The 16769-nt window shown below is 40.4% G+C and overlaps 1 protein-coding gene and 1 pseudogene across 3 annotated transcripts in view; both read right to left on the bottom strand.

Annotated features, from left to right (window-relative positions):
• Nucleotides 1-16769, bottom strand: part of TESK2 (testis associated actin remodelling kinase 2) — a 149004-nt gene that overhangs the window by 101958 nt on the left and 30277 nt on the right. The gene's annotated exons all lie outside the window — the stretch shown is intronic.
• LOC118019488 lies at nucleotides 9236-10098 on the bottom strand (annotated as a pseudogene).

The following is a 16769-nucleotide window of genomic DNA, read 5'->3' as shown; positions in this document are numbered from 1 at the left end:
TAATTGTAATTCATGGGGCTACTGACCCACACAGTATACAATAAAGATCATGAGGACTTTGCTAGTCATGGTTTTTTCATCCTTCATAAAATATAACCCAATAGTCTTTGTTACTTATCTAAAGCCAGGCTTCAGAACTAAATGAATAACAGTATCAATTGAACAGGTAACGTAACTAAGATCTATTTTTAAGGATGAATGACCAGAAGGTCCTAAATTCTAAAACTGAATTATTTTAAAGGAATACAAGCAAGGCACATAAATCCACATTCCTCAATGTGAAGTCATCCATCCATCAGTCTTTCTTTTGCTATCTAAGGCAACTTAAAGTCCTTAAGTTACCTGTATAATGTGTATCTCCCACACCAGAAGTCAAATATTTCCTTTTATTGCTAGTGATACACTTTTTATTTAACCCGACCTTTAAAACTCTGTAGTCATCTGTACTTTGTAATCAAAGATAAAAACTAACCATATCCTAGCTACACTATAGTTATCAGATCAGTGGTTGGCAAACTTTTTCTATAAAGGGTCAGATAGTAAATATCTTAGGCTTTAAGGGCCATATGGTCTCTGTTATAACTATTCAACTCTGTCATTGTAGCACAAAGGCAACCATAAAACATACATTGACAAATGGGTGTGGATGTATTACAATAAAACTTCATTTAAAAAAAAAGTGGCAGGCTATAGTTTATTAAAACCTGTATCAGACTATTACATGTGGGAATAAGTAAACAGACCTGTTTCTCTCTTTCCCAATGATAATGTTCTCATCATAAAATTAACTAATTACTTTCTAAAATACCACAAAATAAAATTAGCTTTCTCCCATTTCATAGTAGGCATTTGTAGTGGGATAATGCTAGATCTTATTGTCTTAAATGAGGAATAAAAGCCAACTATGAAGATCAAGTTCAGGTTTGAGATTTGTACTATACACACTATACAGAAAACGTGTAAGAAATTAAAATAAAGCCTTTAGGTTCAACAGATCTAGAACCTATAGGGCTCCAGGAGAGGCAAATGTGAGACCACTGTATTAAGCACATTCATAGCCTAGAACACAAGAACTCCAAGAAAAATCATCTCCCACTGAAAACAGACTTTCAATAAAGAATAATAAATCACAGGGGGCGCCTGGGTGGCTCAGTCGTTGAGCATCTGCCTTCGGCTCAGGTCATGGTCCCAGGGTCCTAGGATCGAGCCCCGCATCAGGCTCCCTGTTCCGCAGGAGGTCTGCTTCTCCCTCTCCCACTCCCCCTGCTTGTGTTCCTACTCTCGCTCTCTCTCTCTGTCAAATAAATAAATAAATAAAATCTTAACAAAGAAGAAGAAAAAAATCACAGGAGAAATGAAAATCCATGAAAAAGAACCAGCAGACCAAATACTGTAGAGTCCACATTATAAGAATTGCAACTAATCTGAAAGGGACTTAAACAAACAAAAAACATTAAATGGTAAAAATTTACTCATCTCTATGACAGTATATTTAAAAATCTATAAGAAGTAATAAGTTTCTAGTAAAATATAATTTACCAGAATTGAAACAGAAGAAACAAAATTCTAAATAGACCAATTACCTCAGAAGAAAAGGAAAAGTATCAAGTAACTGACCAAGCACTTCACAGGGGAATTCTATCAAATATTTAAGGAATAATTCCAATACCATTTCAACTGTTCCAAAGCACAAGGGGAAAAAAAAACTTCCAAATAATTTTTTTGAGGAAAGAATAACATTGCTATCAAAACCTAACAAAAGCATGAAATAGAAAACCACAGTCCATTCTCACAAATATCAAGGCAAAAATACCCCAGCAAAAAAAAAGTTGGCAGTTGGGGCACCTGGGTGGCTCAGTTGGTTAAGCGACTGCCTTCGGCTCAGGTCATGATCCTGGAGTCCCGGGATCGAGTCCCACATCGGGCTCCCTGCTTGGCAGGGAGTCTGCTTCTCCCTCTGACCCTCCTCCCTCTCATGCTCTCTGTCTCTCATTCTCTCTGTCTCAAATAAACAAATAAAATCTTCAAAAAAAAGTTGGCAGCATGTGAAAGAATAATATATCAGGAATGCAAGGATAGCTCACTATTTTTTTTTTAAGATTTTATTCATTTATTTGACAGAGAGGCACAGTGAGAGAGGGAACACTAAGCAGGGGGAGCGAGTGAGGGAGAAGCAGGCTTCTCACGGAGCAGGGAGCCCGATGCGGGGCTCAATCCCAGGACCCTGGGATCATGACCTGAGCCAAAGGCAGACACTTAACGACTGAGCCACCCAGGCACACCAAGGATAGCTCACTATTAAAACACCTACTGGGCGCCTGGGTGGCTCAGTCGTTAAGTGTCTGCCTTCGGCTCAGGTCATGATCCCAGGGTCCTGGGATCGAGTCCCACATCGGGCTCCCTCCTCAGGGGGAAGCCTGCTTCTCCCTCTCCCCCTCCCACTGCTTGTGTTCCTGCTCTTGCTATCTCTGTCTCTGTCAAATAAATAAATAAAATCTTTAAAAAAAATTTAAAAAAATAAAATAAATAAAATAAAACACCTACTAATAGTGCTCGCTTCGGCAACACATATACTAAAACACCTACTAATATAACTCACTTTACTAAGAGATCAAAAGAAAAAAATACTTTTATTACCATATGTATTAGAGTTCTCCAGAGAAAGAGAACCAATAGGATATATAAAGAAAGAGATTTATATAAGGAATTGGCTCACATGATAATGGAGGCTGAGAAGTCCCAAGATCTGCGGTCAGCAAGTTGGAGACCCAGGAGATACAATGGTGTAGTTCCAGTCCAAGTCCGAAGGCCTGAGATCCAGGACAGCTAATGGTGTAAGTTCCAGTCCAAAAGCTGGCAGCCTCAAGGCTCAAGAAAATTTTGGTTCCAGTCCAAAAGCAGAAAAAGAACCATGTCGCAACTCAGTCAGGCAAGAAGGAGTTCCCTCTTAATCATAGGAGGGCCAAATTTTTTATTCTATTCAGACCTTTAAATGCTTGGATGAGGGCCACCCACATTAGGGAGGGCAATCTGCTTTACTCACGTCTACTAATTCAAATGTTAATCTCACCCAAAAACACCCTCACAGACATATCTAGAATAATGTTTGACCAAATATCTGGATACTTGGTGGCCCATCAAGTTGACACATAAAATTAACCATCATATCATAGATTCTGAAAAGACATTTGGTAAAATTCAACATCCATTCTTCATAAAATAACTCTTAAGAAAATAGAAAATTTGGGGGCGCCTGGGTAGCTCAGTTGGTTAAGTGTCTGCCTTCAGTTCAGGTCATGATCTCAGGTTCCTGGAATGGAGCCCCATATTGGGCTCTCTGCTCAGCGGGGAGTCTGCTTCTCCTTCTGTGCTCTCCTTCTCTCTCTCTCTCTCTCAAATAAATAAACAATATCTTAAAAAAAAAAAAAGAAAAAACTTTTTAAGTTTGTTTTTTTTTTTTAAGATTTTATTTGAGAGAGTGTGAGAGAGAGCATGAGAGGGGAGAGGGTCAGAGGGAGAAGCAGACTCCCCGCTGAGCTGGGAGCCCAATGTGGGACTCGATCCTGGGACTCTGGGATCATGACCTGAGCTGAAGGCAGTTGCTTAACGAACTGAGCCACCCAGGCACCCCTTTTTGTTAAGATTTTAAAGATCCATTAGAAAGAAGATATTTATTTAAGCCTCCAAATCATATTAATCAGGAAACATTACAAGCATTCCCATTAAAGTCAGGAACAAGACAATGATGACAAATACCACTATTACTTAATATTTTAGTAAGTATTAGTCATTGCAGTTGGTTGAGAAAAAGATGAGGTATAAAAATAAAAAATGAATAAAATGTACCATCATTCACAGCTGATAAGATTATATGCCTGGAAAACCAAAATAAATCACCTGAAAATCTAACACAAACATTAAAAAAATTCAGTATGTTAGCTGCATCAAAAATCAATATGCAAGGGGTGTCTGTGTGGCTCAGTCAGTTAAGCATCTGCCTTTGGCTTGGGTCATGATCCCAGAGTCCTGGGATCGAGCCCCACGTCAGGCTCCCTGCTCAGGGGGGAGCCTGCTTCTCCCTCTCCCCCTGCCCCTGCTTTCTCTCTCACTCTCTCTCTCGTGCATGCACTCTCTCTCTCTCTAATAAATAAAATTGTTACCAAAAAAATCAATATGCAAAACTTAGTAGTCCTCATATGCAAACAACGAACAGAAGATACAATGGAAGGAGAAAAGAGAAAAAACTAAGAATAAACATCGCAGGAAATGTGCAAGATACATATATATATATATATTTTAAAGATTTTATTTATTTATTTGAGAGAGAGAGAGTGAGAGAGAGCATGAGAGGGGAGGGTCTCAGAGGGAGAAGCAGACTCCCCACTGAGCGGGGAGCCCGATGTGGGACTCGATCCCAGGACGCCAGGATCATGACCTGAGCCGAAGGCAGTCGCTTAACCAACTGAGCCACCCAGGCGCCCGCAAGATACATATATTTTTTAAAAATTTTAATGTCTACCAAGGAACACAAAATACTTAAACAGATCATAAAGGTATGCCGTGTACTTATATAAAAAGATTCAATACCATGAAGATATTAACTCCCTAAATCTATAAATTCACTCTAATCTCAATAAAAATGCCAATAGTATGCTTTTGGAAACAGGCAAACTGATTCTAAAACTCACATAAAAGATAAGAAACACCACAACAATTCTTAAAAGAAAGAGAAATGATGAAGAACTAAACTAACTAGATACTAAAATAAAGCTGCAATAACTAAATTATTGTAACAGTGTGTACTGGTACATGAATAGACAAATCAAGGTAACAGATTAAAGCTTAGAAACAGACCAAAATACTTGGGAAAATTCAGTATAAAGAGGACATTTCCAATTAATGAGAAAAATATTAAATATATAATAAATGTTGCTGGTAAAGCTGAATGATGAATTCCAAATGGATCAAATATTTAAATATAGGTAGTAAAATCATAAAAGTGATTAGAAAAGAATAACTTTATTCACAACATAGAAGTACAGAGAATTTCTGAATACTAAAAGATAAAAATGAAAAGATTAAGACAGTTAAAAACAAAATGACTATTTCTACATTGTAAAAATTAAATAAGCTAATTTAAAAAACACTGTAAGCTTGGAAAATATAATTCACAGCACTGATATAAAGGAGTCCTACAGAGTACCTGGGTGGCTGAGTCAGTTAAGCGTCTGCCTTCAGCTCAGGTCATGATCCCAGGGTCCTGGGATCGAGTCCCACATGGGGTCTCCCTGCCCAGCAAGGAGCCTGCTTCTACCTCTCCTTCTGCCCCTCCCCTTGCTCGCACACACTCTCTCTCTCAAATAAATAAATAATCTTTTAAAAAAATAAAAAATAATAATAAAGGAGTCCAACAAATCAGTAAGATCCAAGGAGGATAATTTTGTAGAAAAATGGGTAGTATGTTCCAATTCTAGGCACTAAGGATATAGCAGTGCATAGAGATAAAAAGAGATGAAAAACCCTGTCCTCAGGACACCTGGCTGGCTCAGTCAGCAGAGCATGTGACTCTTGATCTCAGGGTTCTGAGTTCAAGCCTCACACTGGGTGTTGAACCTACTAAAAACAAAATCCCTGCCCTCAAAGAACGTACACTCTAGTGGTCTTCTATCTTGGGGTAGGTAAGTAAATAAACAATAGATAATTGATATGTAAACACACACACACACACTGGCCTACACAAACGTACACATACAGACATACATATATTCACTTATCCATGCACAGAATACCTCTGGAAGAATATATAAGAAAGTGTAAATACCGGTTGCCTCCACGGAGGAAAACTCGGGGGCAGTACAAGGTAAGTGATTTTTCACCCAATGTGGGGCTTGAACTCACGACCCCAAGACCAAGAGTTGCATGCTGCACTGACTAAAGCCAGCCAGGAGCACCACTGAATAATCTTTTATACCTTTTGAGTTTGTACTGTGTGATTTTAAAAACAATTTCAATTAAAATTAAATAAAATTAGATGTTCAAAGAAAAACAATAAGATATTGAAAACAAAAAAGGAGCACATTTAAGAAAAACAAAAGTCTAGAAAAGAAAATACACCAATTGAGGGGCGCCTGGGTGGCTCAGTCATTAAGCGTCTGCCTTTGGCTCAGGTCATGATCCCAGGGTCCTGGGATCGAGCCCCTCATTGGGCTCCCGGCTCAGCGGGGAGCCTGCTTCTCCTTCTCCCACTCCCCCTGCTTGTGTTCCCCCTCTCGCTGTGTCTCTTTGTCAAATAAATAAAATCTTTAAAAAAAAAAGAAAATACACCAATTGAAATAAAAAATCTCAGTGAATGTTTCAACGTCAGAGTAGAACCCAAATGAAAAGGGGTAATTAAGTGGAAAATCACCAACTCCCCCTTCCAAAAAACAGCAGAAAAGACAAGGAAATAAAAAATATGAAAGCGAAATTAAGAGACATGAACGACATCATGAGACAATCCAATATGCATATAATGGCAACTTGAGAGACCGAAGAACAGAATTTTAAAAGATAATGCCCAATAATTTTCTAGAATTGAAGACAAATAAGAGTTCTTAAACTGAAAAAGTATACCACATCCTGAGAATAAATGTAAATAAATCCACTCAAAGACCAGCATAGTGAAAGTACACAACAACAAAAAATAATAATAATCCTAACTACCAGAAAAGACTGATTAACTAAAGAAGAGTAACAAATAAATAAATAAAAATAAAGAAGAGTAACAACCAGACTAAGATTAATTTATTAGCAACAATATAACTCAATAAGAAAAAAAGGAAGAGTATTTTCAAAGTCCTGAGGAAAGTAACTACTGTCTTAAATTCTACACTCATTAAATTACCATTTAAGAGTTTATTCAATAGGGGCACCTGGGTGGCTCAGTCGTTAAGCGCCTGCCTTCTGCTCAGGTCATGATCCCAGGGTCCTGGGATCGAGCCCCGCATCAGGCTCCCTGCTCTGCAGGAAACCTGCTTCTCCCTCTCCCACTCCCCCTGCTTGTGTTCCCTCTCTCGCTGTCTCTGTCAAATAAATAAAATCTTAAAAAAAAAAAAGTTTATTCAATATAAACATAGAAGTAATCACAATAAATATAAATAGATTACAATCTCTGGCTCTTTGTGGGCACATTTAATTTGGATCCAAAAAATTTAAATATAAAACTGTTTCAGGGGCGCCTGGGTGGCTCAGTCGGTTAAGCGTCTGCCTTCGGCTTGGGTCAGGATCCCGGAGTCCTGGGATCGAGTCCCACATTGGGCTCTCTGATCAGCAAGGAGTCTGCTTCTCCCTCTGCCCCTCAGCCCGCTTGTGCTCTCTCTCGCAAATAAAATAAATAAAATTAAAAAAAAAAACACAAAACTGTTTCAGGGGCGCAATCAGTTAGGCCACCAACTCTTGGTTTCAGCTCAGGTCATGATCTCAGGGTTGTAAGATCGAAACCCGAGGTGCGCTCTGTGCTCAGCATGGAGTCTGCTTAGGACGCTCTCTCCCTCTCCTTCTGCCCCTCCCCACCCCCCCCCCCCCCTGCTTACACGCTCTCTAAAATAAATCTTAAAACAAAAACTGCTTCACAGGATATGAAGTGGCACCTGGCTAGCTCAGTCAGTAAAGCATTCAACTCTTGATCTTGGGGTCATGAGTTCAAGGCCCACGTTGGACTCAAAGCTTACTTGAAAAAATTAAAATTAAAAAAGAAAAAGAAAAAAGTGGGTGCCTGGCTGGCTCAGTTGGTAGAGCATGTGACTATTTCAGCTCAGGTCACAATCTCAGGGTCATGAGATCAAGCCCCATGTGGGGCTCCACACTCAGCAGGGAATCTGCTTGAGATTCTCTCTCCCTCTCCCTCTGCCCCTCCCCCCACTCACATGGGCTCTCTCTTTCTCAAATAAATAAATCTTTTAAAAAAAAGAAAGAAGGGGCGCCTGGGTGGCTCAGACGGTTAAGCGTCTGCCTTCAGCTCAGGTCATGATCCCAGGGTCCTGGGATCGAGTTCCGCATCGGGCTTCCTGCTCCTTGGGAGCCTGCTTCTCCCTCTGCCTCTTTCTCTCTCTCTGTCTCTCATGAATAAATAAATAAAATCTTTAAAAAAAAAAAAGAAGAAAGAAAGAAAGAAAAGGGGCACCTGGGTGGCTCAGTCAGTTAAGCGGCTGCCTTCAGCTCAGGTCACCGAGCCCCACATCAGGCTCCCTGCTCAGCAGAGAACCTGCTTTTCCCTTTCCCTCTGCCTGCTGCTCTGCCTACTTGTGCTCTCTATCTCTCTGTCAAACAAATAAATAAAAAATATCTTAAAAAAAAAAAAAGAAAAATGAGCAGCTTAAAAAGAAAGAGATGAGGGACGTGTAGGTGGCTCCGTGAGTTACGCATCTGCCTTTGGCTCAGGTCATGATCCCAGGGTTCTGGGATGGAACCCCACGTCAGGCCCCCTGCTCAACAGGGGAGTCTTCTCCCTCTCCCTCTGCCTACCACTCTGCCTACTTGTGCTCTCTGTCAAATAAGTAAATAAAATCTTAAAAAAAAAAAAAAAAAGAAGGGGCGCCTGGGTGGCTCAGTCGTTGAGCGTCTGTCTTCAGCTCAGGTCATGATCCCAGGGTCCTGGGATCGAGCCCCGCATCGGGTTCCCTGCTCAGCAGGAAACCTACTTCTCCCTCTCCCAATCCCCCTGCTTGTGTTCCCTCTCTGTGTCTCTGTCAAATAAATAAATAAAATCTTTAAAAAAAAAAACAAAACAGAAAACAGTAACAAAATATGGTAGATAATAATCCAATTGTATCAATAATCACCTTAAATATCATTGATCTAAATACACCAATTAAAAAAAAACACTTCATCCAACAACAGCAAGTTACACATTCTTCTCAAGTCATATGGAACATTCACCAAGGCAGACCACATTCTTGGCCATAAAACATATCTTTTTTTTTTTTTGGAGGGACTTCTTGTTTTTACTGACACTTATTTTTTTAACAAGTCTGCTATATGGTAATGCAGTATTTTATTTATTCTGTTCATTAATAACTAATACTCGACAACTTTTATAATATTAACAGAACTTAATCTAAAAGAATCAACCTACTTTGTTTACATTTCACTATTGGGTACGAGAGAGAGTCAAAATAATTATGGTCAAAATTATTACATAAAAAAAATTATTACATAAAAAATTATAGTAAATGCTGGGTGTTAGTCTACATACAATTTAGTTTTTGGCATAAAGTTATTTAGTTGCCAGGAAGAACATATGGTTTACTTCCCGAATAGGAGTATCTCTTAATGCTGGGATGGCCTCCTCTTGGTGTTTCTTCTGCTGTTGATTTTTAGCATAGTTATCTGTGATTGTATGAATGGAGTTGAGTGGCGAGATACTCATCATGTTTATTCCAAATAAGAGTACCTAACCAGTTACTATAGTAATGAGGAAGTAGACGGGCAATGCAACTGCCCAGTATTTTGGGGGCCAATAGGTTAACCCTAAGGAGTTTAGCCAAGATTCAAGAATAAATGCCCACACAAGATACAGGATGAAGCCAAACCGGGAGCTTAAGAAAAGAACAAAGCCATAAATCGCTCTTTCTGGCAATGGCCACGGTGAATTTTCCACCATTTTCCCTGTGGCTTTAGACAATCTTGGGTCCTCGAAGCACCCACTCATCAGGCCCATCCCGACAGCTCGGCCACTTCGGCACCGAGTCCCTCGCGCAAGCGCCCTTCCGAAAGCCTCCGCGGGGTCGAGGGAGGGAAAAACCAAAGGAAAGGCCGGGTCACTACGCACCCCCCCGCCCCCCACGACGCCGCCAATCCCGCCCGGGCGCAAGCGCACTGCGACGCTTGCCGGACAGGCGTGCAGGAGCGCCGGGCCGGGCTGATCGCTCGCGGCCGTGAAACATATCTTAACAAATTTGAAAGAACAGAAACTCAGTATCTGCTTTCAGAGACCTCAGTTACAGAAAGACAGCTGGAAAAATCCCAAAATACTTGAATATTAACACAATTCTAAAATAAAGCATAAGTTAGGGGCGCCTGGGTGGCTCAGTCGTTAAGCGTCTGCCTTCGGCTCAGGTCATGATCCCAGGATCCTGGGATCGAGCCCCGCATCGGGCTCCCCGCTCGGCGGGAAGCCTGCTTCTCCCTCTCCCGCTCCCCCTGCTTGTGTTCCCTCTCTCGCTGTGTCTCTCGCTGTCAAACAAATAAAATATTTAAAAGAATAAATAAATAAATCATAAGTTAAACAAGAAATTTCAAGAGAAATTTTTTAATGTTTTGAACTAAATATAAATGAATATACAACTTATCAAAATTTGTGGGATGTAGCAAAAGGAATGCATAGAGGGAAATTTAGAGCATTAAGTTTATATATTAGAAAAGAAGAAATATAAGAAATCAATAATCTAAGCTTGCACTTTAGGAAACGAGGGAAAAAAAAGAGCAAATTAAATCCAAAGTAATCAAAGGTCTACTTAAAAAGCGGAGGGGCACCTGACTGGCTTGCTGGCTGTCAGTAGAGCATGCAACTTTTTTTTTTAATTTTTTATTGTTATGTTAATCCCCATACATTACATCATTAGTTTTAGATGTAGTGTTCCATGATTCATTGTTTTTTGGGGTCTTTTTTATTTTATTTTTTTTAAGATTTTATTTATTTATTTGACAGAGAGAGACACAGCGAGAGAGAGAACACAAGCGGGGGGAATGGGAGAGGGAGAAGCAGGCTTCCCGCGGAGCAGGGAGCCCGATGCGGGGCTCGATCCCAGGACCCTGGGATCATGACCTGAGCTGAAGGCAGACGCTTAACGACTGAGCCACCCAGGCGCCCCTCCATGATTCATTGTTTGTGTATAATACCCAGTGCTCCATGCAGAACATGCCCTCAATACCCTCACCAGGCTAACCCATCCTCCTGCCCCCCCTCCCCTCTAGAACCCTCAGTTTGTTTTTCAGAGTCCATCGTCTCTCAGAGCATGCAACTTTTAACCTCAGGGTCATAAATATAAGCCCCACACTGGGCATGGAGACTACTCAAAACAAAAACAAAAAACACAGGGCGCCTGGGTGGCTCAGTTGGTTGAGCGACTGCCTTCGGCTCAGGTCATGATCCTGGAGTCCCAGGATGGAACCCCGGCATCGGGCTCCCTGCTCAGCAGGGAGTCTGCTTCTCCTTCTGACCCTCCCCCCTCTCATGCTCTCTCTATCTCATTCTCTCTCTCAAATAAATAAATAAAATCTTTTCAAAAACAAAAAACACAAAAGTAATCAGAAGAAACAAAAAAATAGAGCAGAAATCAATGAAATTGCAAACGGGAATTCAATGGAGAAAAATCAACAAAACCAAAGGCTGATTCTTTGGAAAGATCAATAAAATCGATAAGCTACCAGCCAGGCTAACTAAGAAAAAAAAAAAGAGGGGACACAGATTACTAATATCATAAATAAAAGAGGGAATATCACTACAGATTCCATGGACATTAAAAAATAATAAAGGAAGGGCGTGTGGTTGGCTCAGTCAGTTAAGCCTCTAACTCTTGATTTCAGCTCAGATCATGATCTCTGGGTGGTGGGATCAAGCCCCATATAGGGCTCTGTGCTTAGTATGGAGTTTCATTGTCCCCTCCTACTGCTCTTTCCCCTCCTGTTTCCTCGTGCACTCTATCTCTAAAATAAATAAATAAGATTTTTAAAATAACAATAATGGAATATTGGGGCACCTGCTGGCTGGCTCAGTCAGTAGAGCATGCAACTCTTGATCTTTGGGTTATGAGTTTGAGCCCCATGTAGGAAGCAGAGATTACTTAAAAAAAACTTTATTTAGGAGTGCCTGGGTAGCTCAGTTGGTTAAGCCTCTGCCTTCAGCTCAGGTCATGATCCTGGAGTCCTGGGATCCAGACCCAAGGGGGGATTCCCTGCTCGGCAGGGAGCCTGCTTCTCCCTCTCCCTCTCCCTCTCCCTCTGCCACTTCCCCCCATACCAGCTTGTGCTCTCTAATACATAAATAAAATCTTAAAAAAAAAAAAAAGATTTCATTTGACAGAGAGAGAGAGAGCACAAGCATGAGTGGGGGGTGGGGCAGAGGGAGAAGCGGACTCACCACTGAGCAGGGAGCATGATGCACTGCTCAATCCCAGGACCCTGGGATCATGACCTGAGCTGAAGGCAGAGGCTTAACCGACTGAGCCATCTAGGCACCCTAAAAAATTTAAAAAGATAATAAAGGAATATTATGAACAACTCTATACCCATACATTTGATAACCTCAGTTAAGTAGACCAATTCCTGGGGCATCTGGCAGGCTCAGTTGGTAGAGCATGTGACTCTTGATCTCAGGGCCCTCAGTTTAAGCCCCACACTGTGAGTAGAGCTTACTTTAAAAAAATAAGCAAAATAATAAATAGACCAATTCCTTAAAAAAACAAAATCTGCCAAAACTCATACAAAAAGAAATAGTCTAAATAGGCTTTATCTATTAAGGAAGTTTAATCAATAATTAATAATCTTCCAAAACAGAAAACACCAAGCCAAAAAAAGGTTCACTGGTGAATTCTACCAAACATTAAAAAAGAAATTATACCGGGCACCTGGGTGGCTCAGTTGGTTAAGCAACTGCCTTCGGCTCAGGTCATGATCCCGCATCGGGCTCCCTGCTCAGCAGGGAGTCTGCTTCTCCCTCTGACCCTCCCCCCTTTCGTGTGCTCTCTTTCTCTCTCATTCTCTCTCTCTCAAATAAATAAAATCTTTAAAAAAAAAAAAGAAAAAAAGAAATTATACCAATTTTCCACAATCCCATCCAGAAGATAGAAGCAGAGGGAACACTTCTTATCTATGAGACCAACATTAGTCTAATACCAAAACCAGGCAAAGACATTGCACAAAAAGAAAACCACAAATCAACATCTCTCATGAACATAGATGCAAAATCCTCAACAAAATATTAGCAAATCAAATCTAATAATGCATAAACAGAATATACCATATCCAAGTGGGATTTATCCCAGGTCTTGCAAGGCTGGTTCAACATTTTGAAATCAATCAATGCAATCCATCACCTCTACAGGTTAAAGAAGCAAAATCAAATGATCATATTAACAGATGCAAAAAAGGCATTTGGCAAAATTCAAAATCCATTCATGATTTAAAAGCTCTCAGCAAATAGGAATAGAAGGGAAGTTCATCAACCTGATAAAGAACATCTATAAAAAACCTATAGCTAACATCACGGTTAATGGTGAGACACTCAAAGCTTTCCAGTTAAGATTAGGAAAATGGTACAGATGTACCTTCTCACTACTGCTTTTCAATACCATACTGGAAGTCTTAGCTAATACAATAAGGTAAGAAAAGGAAATAAAAGATAAACAGGTTGGGAAGGAAAAAATTAAACTGTCTTTGTTCACAGAGGACATAATCTTCTGTGTAGAAAATCCTAAAGAATCTACAAAAAAAACCTCCTGGAACCAATTAGCAATTAAAGTAAGGTTTCAGGATACAAGGTTAGTGTAAAAAAAGTCAGTGATATTCCTATATACCAGTAATGAACGACTGGAATTTGAAATGAAAAACACATTACCATTGGAGTGCCTTGTGTGGCTCAGTCAGTTAAGCGTTTAACTCAGGTCATGATCTCGGGGTACTTGGATTGAGCACCATATGGGGCTGCCCGATCGGCTGGGAGTCTGCTTGTCCCTCTCTCTCTCATTCCACCCCTCTTCCCACTCATGCTCTGTCTCTCTCTCAAATAAGTAAAATCTTAAAAAAAAAAATTACCATTTACATTACATCACATACAAAAATTAACTTAAATGGGGCAGCAGCCCTTTCTGCCCATGGATCCTGTCCCCATGCTTTAATAAAACCACCTTTTTGCAGTGAAAAAACATTTAACTTAAATGGAACAAACACCCAAATGTAAAGAACTAAATCTATAAAATTCTTAGAAGAGGGGCACCTGGGTGGTTCAGGCGGTTAAGCCTCTGTCTCCAGCTCGGGTCATGATCCTAGAGTCCCGGCATCAAGCCCCACGCCAGGCTCCCTGCTCAGCCAGGAGTCTGCTTCTCCCTCTCCCTCTGCCCTCCACCCCCCTGTTTGTGTTCTCTCTCTCTCTCACTTTCATGCTCTCTCAAATAAATAAATCTTTTAAAAATAAGTAAATAAATAAAACTCTTAGAAGAAAACATTGGGGAAAATCTTCATGATATTGGATTTGGCAATGATTTCTTGGGTATCACCAAAAGCACAAGCAACACAAGAAAAAATAGATAAACTGGACTTAATCAGAATTTAAAACTTGTATACAAGGGCACCTGGGTGGCTCAGTCATTAAGTGTCTGCCTTCGGCTCAGGTCATTATCCCAGGGTCCTGGGATTGAGCCCGTCATTGGGCTCCCTGCTCAGCAGGAAGCCTGCTTCTCCCTCTCCCACTCCCCCTGCTGTGTTCCTTCTCTCACTATGTCCCTATCAAATAAAAAAATAAAATATTCCAAAAAAAAACTTGTATATATCAGGGCACCTGGGTGGCTCAGTTGGTTAAGTGTCTGCCTTCAGCTCAGGTCATGATCCCAGGGTCCTGGGATGGAGTCCCGCATCTGGCTCCCTGCTCAGCGGGGAGTCTGCTTATCCCTCTGCCCCTTCCCCCTGCTTATGCTCACACTCTCCTTCTCCCTCTCTCTCGCAAAAATAAATAAAATCTTTAAAAATAATAATAAATAAAATAAAATAAAACTTGTATACATCAAAGGACACTATCAAGAGAGTTAAAAAGAGAACCGATAGGAGAAAATATTTTCACATCATATACATACATATAAATGGAACCCAATTCAAATATGGGCAAAGGAGGGGTGCCTGGGTGGGTCAATCGGTTAAGAGTCTGCTTTTGGCTCAGGTCATGATCCCAGGGTCCTGGGATGGAACCCCACTTTGGGCTCCCTGCTCATCGGGCAGTCTGCTTCTCCCTCTGCCCTTACCCCACTCATGCTCTCTCTCTCTCTCAAATAAATAAAATCTTTTTTTTTTTTTAATGGGCAAAGGAATGGCCAGTAGACACATGAAAAGATGCTCAACATCATTCAACATCAGGGAAATGCAAATCAAAATCACAGTGAGGTATCACCTCACACCTATCAGAATGGCTAAAATTAAAACACAAGAAACAAGTGTTGGGGAAGATGTGAAGAAAAAGGAACCCTCCCTCATGCACTGCTGGTCGGAATGCAAACTGGTACAGCCACTGTGGAAAACAGTATGGAGATTCCTCAAAAAATTAAAAATAGAATTACCGTATAATCCAGTAATTCTGCTACTGGGTATTTACCCAAAGAATACAAAAACACTAATTCAAAAAGATATATGCTTGTTCTCTATATGTTTATTGAAGCATTATTTACAATAGCCAAAATATGGAAGCAACCCAAGTGTCATTAGATGAACACATAAAGAAGATGTGGCATATATCTACAACAGAATATTATTCAGCCATTAAAAAGAATGAAATCTTGCCATTTGCAACAACATAGATGGATGTAGAGGGTATAATGTGCTAAATGAAATAAGTTAGATAAAGACAACTACCATATGATTTCACTCATATGTGGAATTTAAGAAACAAAACAAATGAGGGGCGCCTGGGTGACTCAGTCATTAAGCATCTGCCTTCCACTCAGGTCATGATCCCAGGCTCTTGGGATTGAGCCCTGCATTGGGCTCCCTGCTCAGCGGGAACCCTGCTTCTCCCTCTCCCACTCCCCCTGCTTGTGTTCCCTCTCTTGCTGTGTCTCTCTCTGTCAAATAAATAAAATCTTTAAAAAAATAAAATAAAATAAAAAAGAAACAAATGAACAAAGCAAAAAAAGAGACAAGCCAGAAAACAGACTCTTTTTTTTTTTAAGATTTCATTTATTTATTTGAGAGAGAGAATGAGAGAGAGAGAGCACATGAGAGGGGGGAGGGTCAGAGGGAGAAGCAGACTCCCCGCCGAGCAGGGAGCCCGATGCGGGACTCGATCCCGGGACTCCAGGATCACGACCTGAGCCGAAGGCAGTCGCTCAACCAACTGAGCCACCCAGACACCCCCAGAAAACAGACTCTTAACAAACTGATAGTTACCAGAGGGGAGGTCGGCTGGGGCATGGATGAAATAGGTAAAGGGGATGAAGAGTACACTTATCATGATGAGCACTGAGTAATGTAGAGAATTGTTGAATCACTATGGTATACCTGAAACTCATATAACACTGTATGTTAACTATAGTGGAATTAAATTTTTTTTAAAAAATGGGCAAAGGACTTGAATAGACATTTCTCCAAAGATACATAAAAGGCCAATAAGCACAAGAAAAGATGCTGAACATCATTATTCACTAGAGAAATGCAAATCAAACCCACAATGAGATATCATTTCACACCCACTAGGTTTGTTACATTTGAAAAATGAAAAATATCAAGGGTTGATGAGAATATGGAGAAACTGGAACTCTTATGCATTGCTGGTGGAGATGTAAAATGGTATAGCTGCTGTGGAAAATAGTATAGTGGTTCCTTTGAAAGTTAAACATAGACTAAATGAAATAAGGCAGTTATAAAAAGACAAATACTGCATGATTTTGCTTATAGAAGGTATCTAGAGTAGTCAAACTCACAGAAATAGAAAGTAGCATGGTTGCTGACAGGAGCTGGGGGACAAAAGAAGAGAGTTGTTTAATGCATATAGAGTTTCACTTTTGCAAGATGAAAAAGTTCTGGAGATT

The sequence above is a fragment of the Mirounga leonina genome, unplaced genomic scaffold (genome assembly GCF_011800145.1).
Source record: "Mirounga leonina isolate KUSES-001 unplaced genomic scaffold, KU_Mleo_1.0 Mir_173, whole genome shotgun sequence".
In the NCBI taxonomy this organism is placed as follows: domain Eukaryota; kingdom Metazoa; phylum Chordata; class Mammalia; order Carnivora; family Phocidae; genus Mirounga; species Mirounga leonina.
Note: the sequence above shows the minus strand (reverse complement) of the source record. Positions and strands in the feature narration are given on the sequence as shown.